Source organism: Maylandia zebra, linkage group LG1 (assembly GCF_041146795.1).
Source record: "Maylandia zebra isolate NMK-2024a linkage group LG1, Mzebra_GT3a, whole genome shotgun sequence".
Taxonomy (NCBI): domain Eukaryota; kingdom Metazoa; phylum Chordata; class Actinopteri; order Cichliformes; family Cichlidae; genus Maylandia; species Maylandia zebra.
The window spans coordinates 19,947,644-19,957,811 of record NC_135167.1 but is presented as its reverse complement, the minus strand read 5'-3'; positions in this window follow the sequence as shown (position 1 = coordinate 19,957,811).

Below are 10,168 nucleotides of genomic sequence, written 5' to 3'. Positions count from 1 at the left end.
CAATGTAAGACACAGACATGAAACACATGAAAAGCAGGGGAGATTTACCATAGTTGGAAACACGAGGGGAAAATAATAACTAGAAACACTTAGGCATAATAATACAAACTTGATAACAAATGACACGCAGCATGAAACACGAAGGTTGAGGGGAAACTTAAATACAGGGGAAGAAAACACAAGGAGTCTAATAACCAAATGAACTTAGATAACCTAATGAACAAAATAAACTCAAACTTAAAACGCTGGGTCAAAAGACCCAGGATCATGACAATCAAGGCCAGAAGCCAACAATATGGAGATAGTGGGAGAGGAGCTTGATGAAGGATAGGATCAAAATAACCTGGAAAGCTTTTTGGCCCCACCATACAACAATTTGCATATAAATTGGGTCAGAATTACATCAGAGATCATCTCCATATATATATATATATATATCTCCATATATATATATATATATATATATATATATATATATATATATATATATATATATATATATATATATCTCCATATATATATCTCCATATATATATCTCCATATATATATATATATATATATATATAAAGGATATTGTCACATCGATATTTTTAAAAAACTCGATATATCGCCCACCCCTATGAACTATGTATTTGGACATATCTCCAGAATTGATTACGCTGCAACTTATATAACTCTACAATTTTATCAAAGCTTAAAAAACATTTAGTCCCACAGTCAAATAAATCTGATACATTAAGGATGCCTGCTTTACGCCACTGTAACCAGTCAACCGATGTCCCTCCAATTAAAATTCTTTTATTACTCCATAAGGTTGCCGAAGGTGATTTAATAAAGTCCCAGCGACCTGCCCTATGTAATTTAAACCACAATGTCTTTGCAATTATAGGATTGGTAGTTTTATGACTGCTATCAAACAGCTCCCTCCAAGGAGAAATACCGCCATTAACTTCCGTCTCTGTATGGGACCAGATGGGTTTAACTGGTGCAGTAGGTAACCAAGCTCATCACCCAATAATACCATTGGAAATTAGGCAATGAAAAACCTCCTTGTTTTGCACTCACTTGAAGTTTCTTAATACTTAAACGATGCAGTGAGCTACCCCAAAGAAACTGCTAGATTAAAAAGTCTAGATCTTTGAAATACTGGAATGTGTAATGGAATATTAGATAAAATATAAAAGATCATGGGTGCAGTCATCATCTTAATACAACTAATTTTACCCCATATTGTGAGACGTACTCTGGACCATCTACCAAATTCCATTTTTATTCTTTCAAACATTGGCTCCATATTTGCTCGAACCATCTTAGTGTAATCCGAGGTAATTTGTATCCCTAAATACCTCAAACCATTCACGGACCACCGAAACTCCCACTGTTTAAATAAAGTATGGGGGCAGTGTCCTGACATAGGCATTGCCTCTGATTTATCCCAGTTGACGCATTCTAATAGGGCTGGAATTGACTTCCCAGGCTGGGTCATAAGTAACAACATATCATCTGCATATAATAGAAGCTTATGTTGACTATTACCCATTGAAATTTCAAATATATTTACATTATTTCTCAGTTTTTGTGCCAGAGGCTCTATAGCAATTACAAAAAGACCGGGGCTAAGGGGACAACCCTGTCTTGTGGATCTCTGTAAAAGGAATAGGTCTGATATGAGCCCATTCGTCAATACTCGCGCTGAAGGCGAATCATATAATATCTTTATCCACCTAATAAAATTGTCACCAAAACCAAACTTTTATAATGTCTTAAACAGATAATCCCACTCAACACAATCAAAAGCTTTTGCAGCATCCAGCGACAGGGCCACTGTTGGATATACTGAATCATATACATAATTTTGCAAATTAACCAACCGCCTAATATTATCTGAACCATAGCGGATTGGAACAAAACCAGATTGGTCTGCATGAATTATTTTCACCATTACTACTTTTAATCGACCCGCTAAGACCTTTGCCAAGATTTTTTGGTCAGAATTCAGCAAAGATATGGGGCGGTAACCACTTGGGTCTAAAGGGTCTTTTCCAGTTTTAAGAATAAATGTTATAAGTCCAGAGTGCATTGGCTGAGGTAATGAGCCTACTTTGAACGCCTCATTATAAACATCGAGCAACAGGGGACTTAACATATCCTCAAATGTTCTATAGAAATCCAATGGTAACCCATCTAATCCTGGAGCTTTATTAAGTGGCATACTGTTAATTGCACGGGTAATCTCCTCCACTGTAATTGGAGCATCTATAATCTGCTGGTCAGTACACTCTCAGAAATAGAGGTACGAGAGAAGAACATTTTTGTACCTATAGGTACATTTTTTAAAAATGTTCCCTTAAAAGTACAATACTGGTCTTTAAAAGTCCAGAAATGCCCCTTTAAAGGTACAATTTGAAATAAAGTACAAATCTGTACCATTTTGACCTGTACTGCAGTGAAGGTGACAGAATGTGGTAATGGGTCAGCATGGGAAAATCTGGATGGGCCTGGTTAATTGTAAAATTCATATGAGATGTGAGTGTGCTCATAAAAGCTACATGTTATAATCAAATCTGTTGGTCCTCTCCTCTGTACATAAATTATCCTATGATGCAAAGAATATCTGTAACCTACCTTTGTGTAAGTTATGTTAAATTATATTTTAAAAACACACACAATGACATGCAGGCACAACCAAATGATGTTAAAAAAAACTGGTCCATTTCCATTTTATTAAGTTTCAGTTATAATTTTTAATGTTTTAAATCTTGGTTGTAGCCTTCAAAAACGTGAAATCATATTACTGTTATGTTTGGCCATTTACTTTTTCGCTTTTACTACATCCTAGAATTGTTCATTAATTGTGAGGTTTTTATGGAATTTGCAACATCAAGTTAAACCGAGGTTCTTTGGAAGTTAAAATGTCAAGCAGATTTTTATGTTACGGTGACTACATTTTGCAAGTTACAAATATAGTTCGCCAAGACAGCATAACGGTTTCCAAACGCATTAATACCACAATGTCCATGTATCAAGTTCGCAACGCGCATTAATCCCAAAGGCTGAAAAGCCAGCAGCGATGAGTGCTCCGCCTCCGCGCTCACTAGCGTTGAGGCAGAAAATTACTCTCAGGGGGTTATCGATGGAGGAGCTCCTTAAAAAGTTGATGGAAGAAGGCATTGATGTCAGACGACGAGGCGCAAGGGTTTAGAGGTAAGTCGGGTGTGATTTTGTGTTTTTATAAAAATTACAACGTGTAATTTTACAGTAGAGTTAGCAAAAGTCCGAAGAGCTAGCTTTAACATGGGTGAATGCTAGCAGTTAGCTAAGTTTTAAACAAAGAAAGGTACAAATGTGGACTATTTAGACTGTTGGTGGAATGTTCAACGTCTGTCTGCCCGCCGTATTCCAGTGTTTTATCAATAAATAGTCACTAACCGTGTACAACAATGTAAAAAAATCAATAATTTCTCAAAACATGCTAGTATGTAAATATAGGTATTAACAAAATCGTTCTCTAAGCAAAATTCATCCCATCTAACGTGTTTCCCGCTCAAAGGGATTTTAAACAATGGAAGGTACACATTTGTACCATTCCACCTACTTAGTGGGATTTGGGATTTTCGAATATGAGAACTGTAAGCTCTGCGCAGGGACACTGTCTGCAACCCAAGAATTGTTAAGATGATTGGGGAAACAGCTAATGATTTTTTTTGTCTCTAAATCTGATTATTATTATTTTCTGTACTAACTGATTAATCAAGCTGTTTATTAGCTTTAGAATTTTTGTTCAAGGGTTAAAGCACTTTACATTTATCTCCAGTCTGTGTCTTTAAACATGTCAAAAGTTTAAATCCTCAATGTAAAATGTCATTCTTTTGTCTATTCTGCTCTTTTCATTTCCAGTTGTGTGATGAGGTTGATTTAATGCATCCCTGCCAAGACAACATCTGTCGCCGCTTTAGCAAAAACTTCACTGCTGTTCTTCAAATGACCAAGGATTTTCCACTGAAGAAGGTCTACATGGAGGCAAGAGAGAATGCACTGGCTGAAGACATTACAGGTGCTAATTTGACCTCATACAAATAGTAAATTTTGTGACAATTCATTTGCTCTCTCTTCCAAAGATAATTGATGTACCATAGTGTCATGTGAAGAGCATGTTAATGGGAATTTGCATGCTATCAAAATCTAATGAAGTGCATTTGCATCTGTATGACCTAGGAATTGACTTCAAGGGGGCACTTCTCTTGCCATCCATCTTCAAGGAGAAGATAGAAGATTTCATCATCCTTGGAGAGGTAAATGCATGATGCAATGCATAGCCTTTGGCCACAAGTTTCATTCTTGGTGTTTTGTTGGCATGGAGCTGAATTCAGCTGCGGTTCAGCATCACAGCTAAGCTAATGTAGGGGAAACACTGCTGTTAATCCACAGTGCTGCTGTGCTCTTGGGTTTTGTCTGGTGTTTATATAGATAGATAGACCTTTATTGTCCCCTTAGGGAAATTCTTCTTCACAGGTACTGTCACTGTCAGGGGTGATTGCTTTTGCCCTTGAATATTATGTCAAACTTTAGCAGCTTATCAAACACTACCACAACAGTCATTGGTCAAGAAGCTTTTTGTTTGGAGTATGGGCCATGTTTACAGGTTATCAGAATAGACAGTTTTGTTTTCTAGAAAATAAAGAAGGTAATTTGAGGAATCTGTTGAAAATCCACTTGGCACATATTGCTTAAACATACTGTATACTAATGTTTTTCTTCCTCTTCTGCAGAATACTCCCACGAGTCCATACCCAACCATTCGAATGAAGGATAAGAGTTGGACAACTGCCCTCTTAAGACAGTGTCGCCGTGTTGTGACAGTTGAAGGAGTGGATGTTTGCTCGTGCCGCTCGCTGGATGAGGCCTACATCTCAGCATTCTCCACCTTCTTCGTGTTCAACATGACCTACCCTGCATACTTCAAGAAAACACTTGTCTTTCTTCAGAACTGCATTGTCAACATAGGAGACCAGGGAGACAAACCCCTGCCAGTAAGTGTCGCCAGGGTACTTAACCAACTCTATTAAATACGCCCCCACCCAAGTGTCACTACCTTATTGACTACCCAATGCTGATTTTGATGTATGGTCCTCTTCGCCCTTTGTGGTGTATGAGATATGAAAGCAAGCATCAATATTTCAAAAATCTAGCGAGTAAATGCAAAAACTTTGTAAACATCACTGCAACTCTTAGCAATCGTCATCAAATGAAACAGTGCTGGGAGTTTTCTTCAGATAAGTTGCTTGTTGACTTTGAACATTCACTCAGCACAAGTGTCAGTGTGCCATTTTCATCTCTGCCAGGTGACTTACAGAATGCTCTGGAAATGAACAAAAGTTTTACAGATGTGCATTTTCAGGATAAAGTGCTTCAGCGTGTGTCTGCTATATCTGTCAGCAGTGTCAAATATGAACTTGAGGATGTTTTTGTAGTTGGCCATGTACACACTGAAGCCATACCTCAATTCTTTAAAATCAAGTATATTTTGAATGTTGATACTTGTTGGGTATTGTGTGGGAAACTGTTACTTCCTTGCACTTGTGAATGTCATTTCCATGCTTACCAAGTGGCAGTTGACAATGACTGGATCCTGTTCAATCCAGGAAATGAATTAGACTTTCAAGCTCTAGACACGTATTTAGTTGATGATAGGCTGTTTGTGTCCTTGAGGTATTCTGTGTGACGTGATTGCAAGAATATTTTTATGTATGTATGTATGTGTGCGTGTGCGTGCGTGCGTATGTATGTGCGTGCTTGTTGAAGTAGAGCAAAACATTTGTGTGGACAGTTTTTTAAATACATGCCATCTCTGTGATCCGTCAAAACATTGTGTTCAGGTGTTTAATGTCTTTATGTGATTGTTTACTTTTTTCCTTCTTTTTTTTTTTTTTTTTTTTTTTAAATGAATGTATTTTTCTTGACATGTCCTATGGCAGGGGTGTCAAACTCAAATACACAGTGGGCCAAAATTCAAATCTAGAACAAGGTCGCGGGCTAACATTAATATTTATTGAAAAATATCTTCCTCCAGATATAAGAATGAATCTCTTCTTATGGACTCAAACAAGTTTTGGTGAAAAACTGAATGTGGAACAAGCAAAGCTTAATACTAAACAATGTATATATTAGCTGTATAATACCAGTAGGCCAGCTCTAATAGTAATTTGGTATGGCTTCGCGGGCCAAATGTAATTAGGCTGCGGGCCAAATTTGGCCCGCGGGCCAGAGTTTGACACCTATGTCCTATGGCAATATACGAATGTAATCAAGGATGTATTCCTGTGGTTGTTTAAGTGCTTTGATGTGATTCTATTATCGAAAATAAATGGTTAAATAACCAAATATTTTGAACTATTGGGGGTACATTTTTGTCTCTTTAGGTACGAAATAGGTTGTCGCTGGGGGGGTACCCTCATAGGTACCCTATTGTACCCTTTTCAAGGGAACATTTCTGTACTATAGTTTCAAGGTACATTTATGTCATAGGAAAGTACATGATTGTACTTCAGATGGTACAACTTCATAAGGTACAAAAATGTACCAAGCCTAAAGGGTACAGAAATGTCCTTTAAAAAGGAACACCCCCAGCGACAAGCATTTGTACCCTTTTTGGTACACTTTGGTACCCCTATTTCTGAGAGTGTAGTAGAAAGCTGTGGCAGGTTTAAATCAGTAAAGAATGCTTCGAGTTTCTGTTCATCTAAACTACCTTGTGTAGAATAAAGATTGTTGTAAAAGGCCCTGAATCCATCATTTATATGTCTAATAGAAGTTGAAATAACCCCATGTGATCGTCGTATACCTGGGATATGGTTCATACTGTCTTTCTGTTTAAGACGGTATGCTAATAAACGACTCGGCTTTTCTCCCATTTCCCAATATGCTTGATTAATGCGAAATAAAGCATATTCTGCCTTTCTGTTGTACAGTACATTCAACTTATATTTAACTTTAACAATTTTATTCAACGTAACTCTGTCTTTTGTATGGGAATGTACTGCCTCAAGTGCCTTTAATTTGGCTTCTAACGTAATGATATTCTTGTTAGCTGCCTTCTTTTTAAAGGAAGCGTAAGAAATTATCCTCCCCCTTAAGTATGCCTTCATAGCATCCCACCAAGTAGCCAATGTAGTGTCCTCTCGATTATTTGTCTGTTTGTAAAATTGTATTTCAACTCTTATCAATTTAATAAACCCAGAGTCTTTAATTAAGGACACATTTAAATGCCATCTGCGGCTTTGAGGAATCTGTAAAATATTTCCAAGACATAGAAAAATTGGCACATGGTCCGAGAATACTATATTACCAATACTTGAATCTATGGAGTTATTCACTAAGGCTTCAGAAATAAGAAAGTAGTCGATTCTAGTATAAACATTATGAGGCGGAGAGTAAAAGGAATATTCCCTGCCTTCTGGATGCATTGTCCGCCAAATATCATTCAGACCTAAATCTGAGGTCATCTGCCTTATGGCAACTACAGATTTACTCTCTGTGCCTCTCCTAGGAAGTGATCTATCTAGGTCTTGATCCAGTATTTGATTAAAATCTCCTCCTACCACTATTTGTGCACCTTCTAATTCCAAAAGATACTGTGACAGGTTATGAAAAAAGGCGAGTATGTCCGCATTAGGTGCATAGATATTACATAAAATTATTGGTGTGTCCAGTAGTTGTCCATAAACCAATATAAATCTACTTTCCTTATCTGTTATTACTTTTGTTTCAGTAAAGCTAACTGCTTTATGAATCAGAACTGACACTCCCCTACTTTTATCAGTTCCAGGACTGGAAAAGACTTTACCTACCCAGGAACATTTAAGTTTTAAGGCTTCTGACTTGCACATGTGCATTTCTTGAATAAAGGCTATACTGTATCAACTCTTGATAACTTTAGATATGTTAATATTTTCTTCCTCTTAATCCCGTTATTCAACCCCTTAACATTCCAGCTGGCTATTTTGAAATCTGTCTGTCTATCCATCTTATATGTTGTCTCCTTGACCTGGAGACAACATATAAGATGACACCGCCATGGACCTCAACCGGCAGGCTTTGTGTTACCTGTTTCTTTATACAGGAGCATGTAGGGGTGGACTGCCTTTTTATTTGATTACCCTTTTCTCATGTTTTTGTTAGTTAGGGACATTTTGGGGGACGTTATACTCTTACTTGTTAAACACATGCTCCCATCCACTGTCTTGGTCCAGAAGCTCCATAATCCAAGTGTCCCAACTCAGGTCTGATGGCATTTTTTCAGTGGTGTTTTTAACCTCTTGGGAACTTTCACTACATTCCTTACTTGATGCAGAAAGAAGAAACGAGTCAGGGATGCATAGCAAGCACAACAAGACACCAGCAGCCCAGACCTTTCACCAACTGAAGACATTTGCAGCACCATAAAACATGACAGAGAAGAGCTGGGACTATGCGAAAGGGTGAAGTGCTGCAGTAAAGTTGCAATGGTCCTATCTTTTATACAGTCTATGGTTCACTCTATTAAGATGTGATTATTTCCAAGGTCCATTTAGTTTTAGTTAGCTGAAGCTAAACCAGAAGTTAAAACGAGATGGTGAAAAACATTTTTAGTTAATGTTACGACTGTTGTTGTAATGTTGTCTCATATATAAATCTGAGTGTGCAGGTGCATCTCCGTGATTGGTGCATCCATGGGACGGACCATACAGATTGGCTAATGACCTGGAGACAACATATAAGATGAAACCGCCATGGACCTCAACCAGCAGGCTTTGTGTTACCTGTTTCTTTATACAGGAGCATGTAGGGGTGGACTGCCTTTTTATTTGATTACCCTTTTCTCATGTTTTTGTTAGTTAGGGAGATAAGACATTGTCATTTGGTTTTATTCTTTTCATATATAAGTTTTGTACATCCTTTAGATACGGCCCCTTTTGTTTGTTGTTTTGGGGTCCACCCCGAAGCTATAGTTCGCTCCTTTCCTTTGTTAGAATTCAATCACTGTGAAAAAAAATCACCGTCAAAATTGTACCGGTTGTGTGATGTGCTGCTTGGGGTCAGACAGGGGTGGATCACCCTTATATTATGGTCTGGCCACCCTTAGACAGGCCATAACACTAACTCAAATGAAAATTAAAACTAGACTTATAACTGGCTGTCTGGTGTCCTTACCAGTGACCTTGGGTCTGAACTGTGGGCTCCTCTTTCCAGGTGTTCGTACTGCCTGAGTGGGACCAAGATGTGCTGTCTTGCCTCTATTGGGTTTTCTGCATGTTTCTGGCTCAACATGCAAGTATCCACTTCTTGACGTTCGCTGTTGGTTGCAGCCACTTGAGGTTTTTGGGCTCATTTGGGTTCTCAACACTGGGTGACTTTGATGGGAGTGAAAGCATCCTCACAACATAAATCACCACACTACCTGCTTTTGTTTCAGATTTTTTCTTTATCCTTGTTAACATGTTTGGGTACTGGGTTTACCTGTAATGCATTTTGTGCTCCAAAAGCTGTTATTTTGTGCAGCTGTGCTCCAAAAGCTGTTAGCATGACCTTTCTTATCATTAGATTGTGCCACACCAGCACCTGAGAGAAAAGCTTTGAGTTTGATTTTGTGTTTGTGTTTTGCAGGCACTCAGGAGAATAAGTCATGATGTTTCTTGTGCTTGTCATCTTAGTATCTCAGTGCTTGTCAATCACCAGTCAACAGTGTCACCACTGTGAACAACATCCTGCGACTGTTTGAGCCAAAACCTTCGAGAAGTCCCTGCAGCCGCTTCAAAACTCATCACTGAGCTCGATCTCTCTTTTAACACATTGGAGACAATAATGAAAGATGACTTTCTTTCATATGCTGCTTTGAGGGCTTTGTTTGTGAACAACAACAGAATCAAAACCATCCATGAAGAGACATTTCACCCGCTGATTAATTTGGAGAAACTGGACTTCCACAAACCAGTTGGAGACTTTGTCTTCTGGATGGTTTCAGAACCTGATTTCTCTCCACTATTTCAATTTTGGGAAACAAATATACAACACTGGGTCCAGGAAACCTTTTCCTGCCACTGAGGAGCTTGAAGACCCTCCATTTTTGAGGAGCTTTCCTTCAGTCTGTCAGTGAAAGGGATTTTTTTTTAACCTTGAAACTGCCGTGAC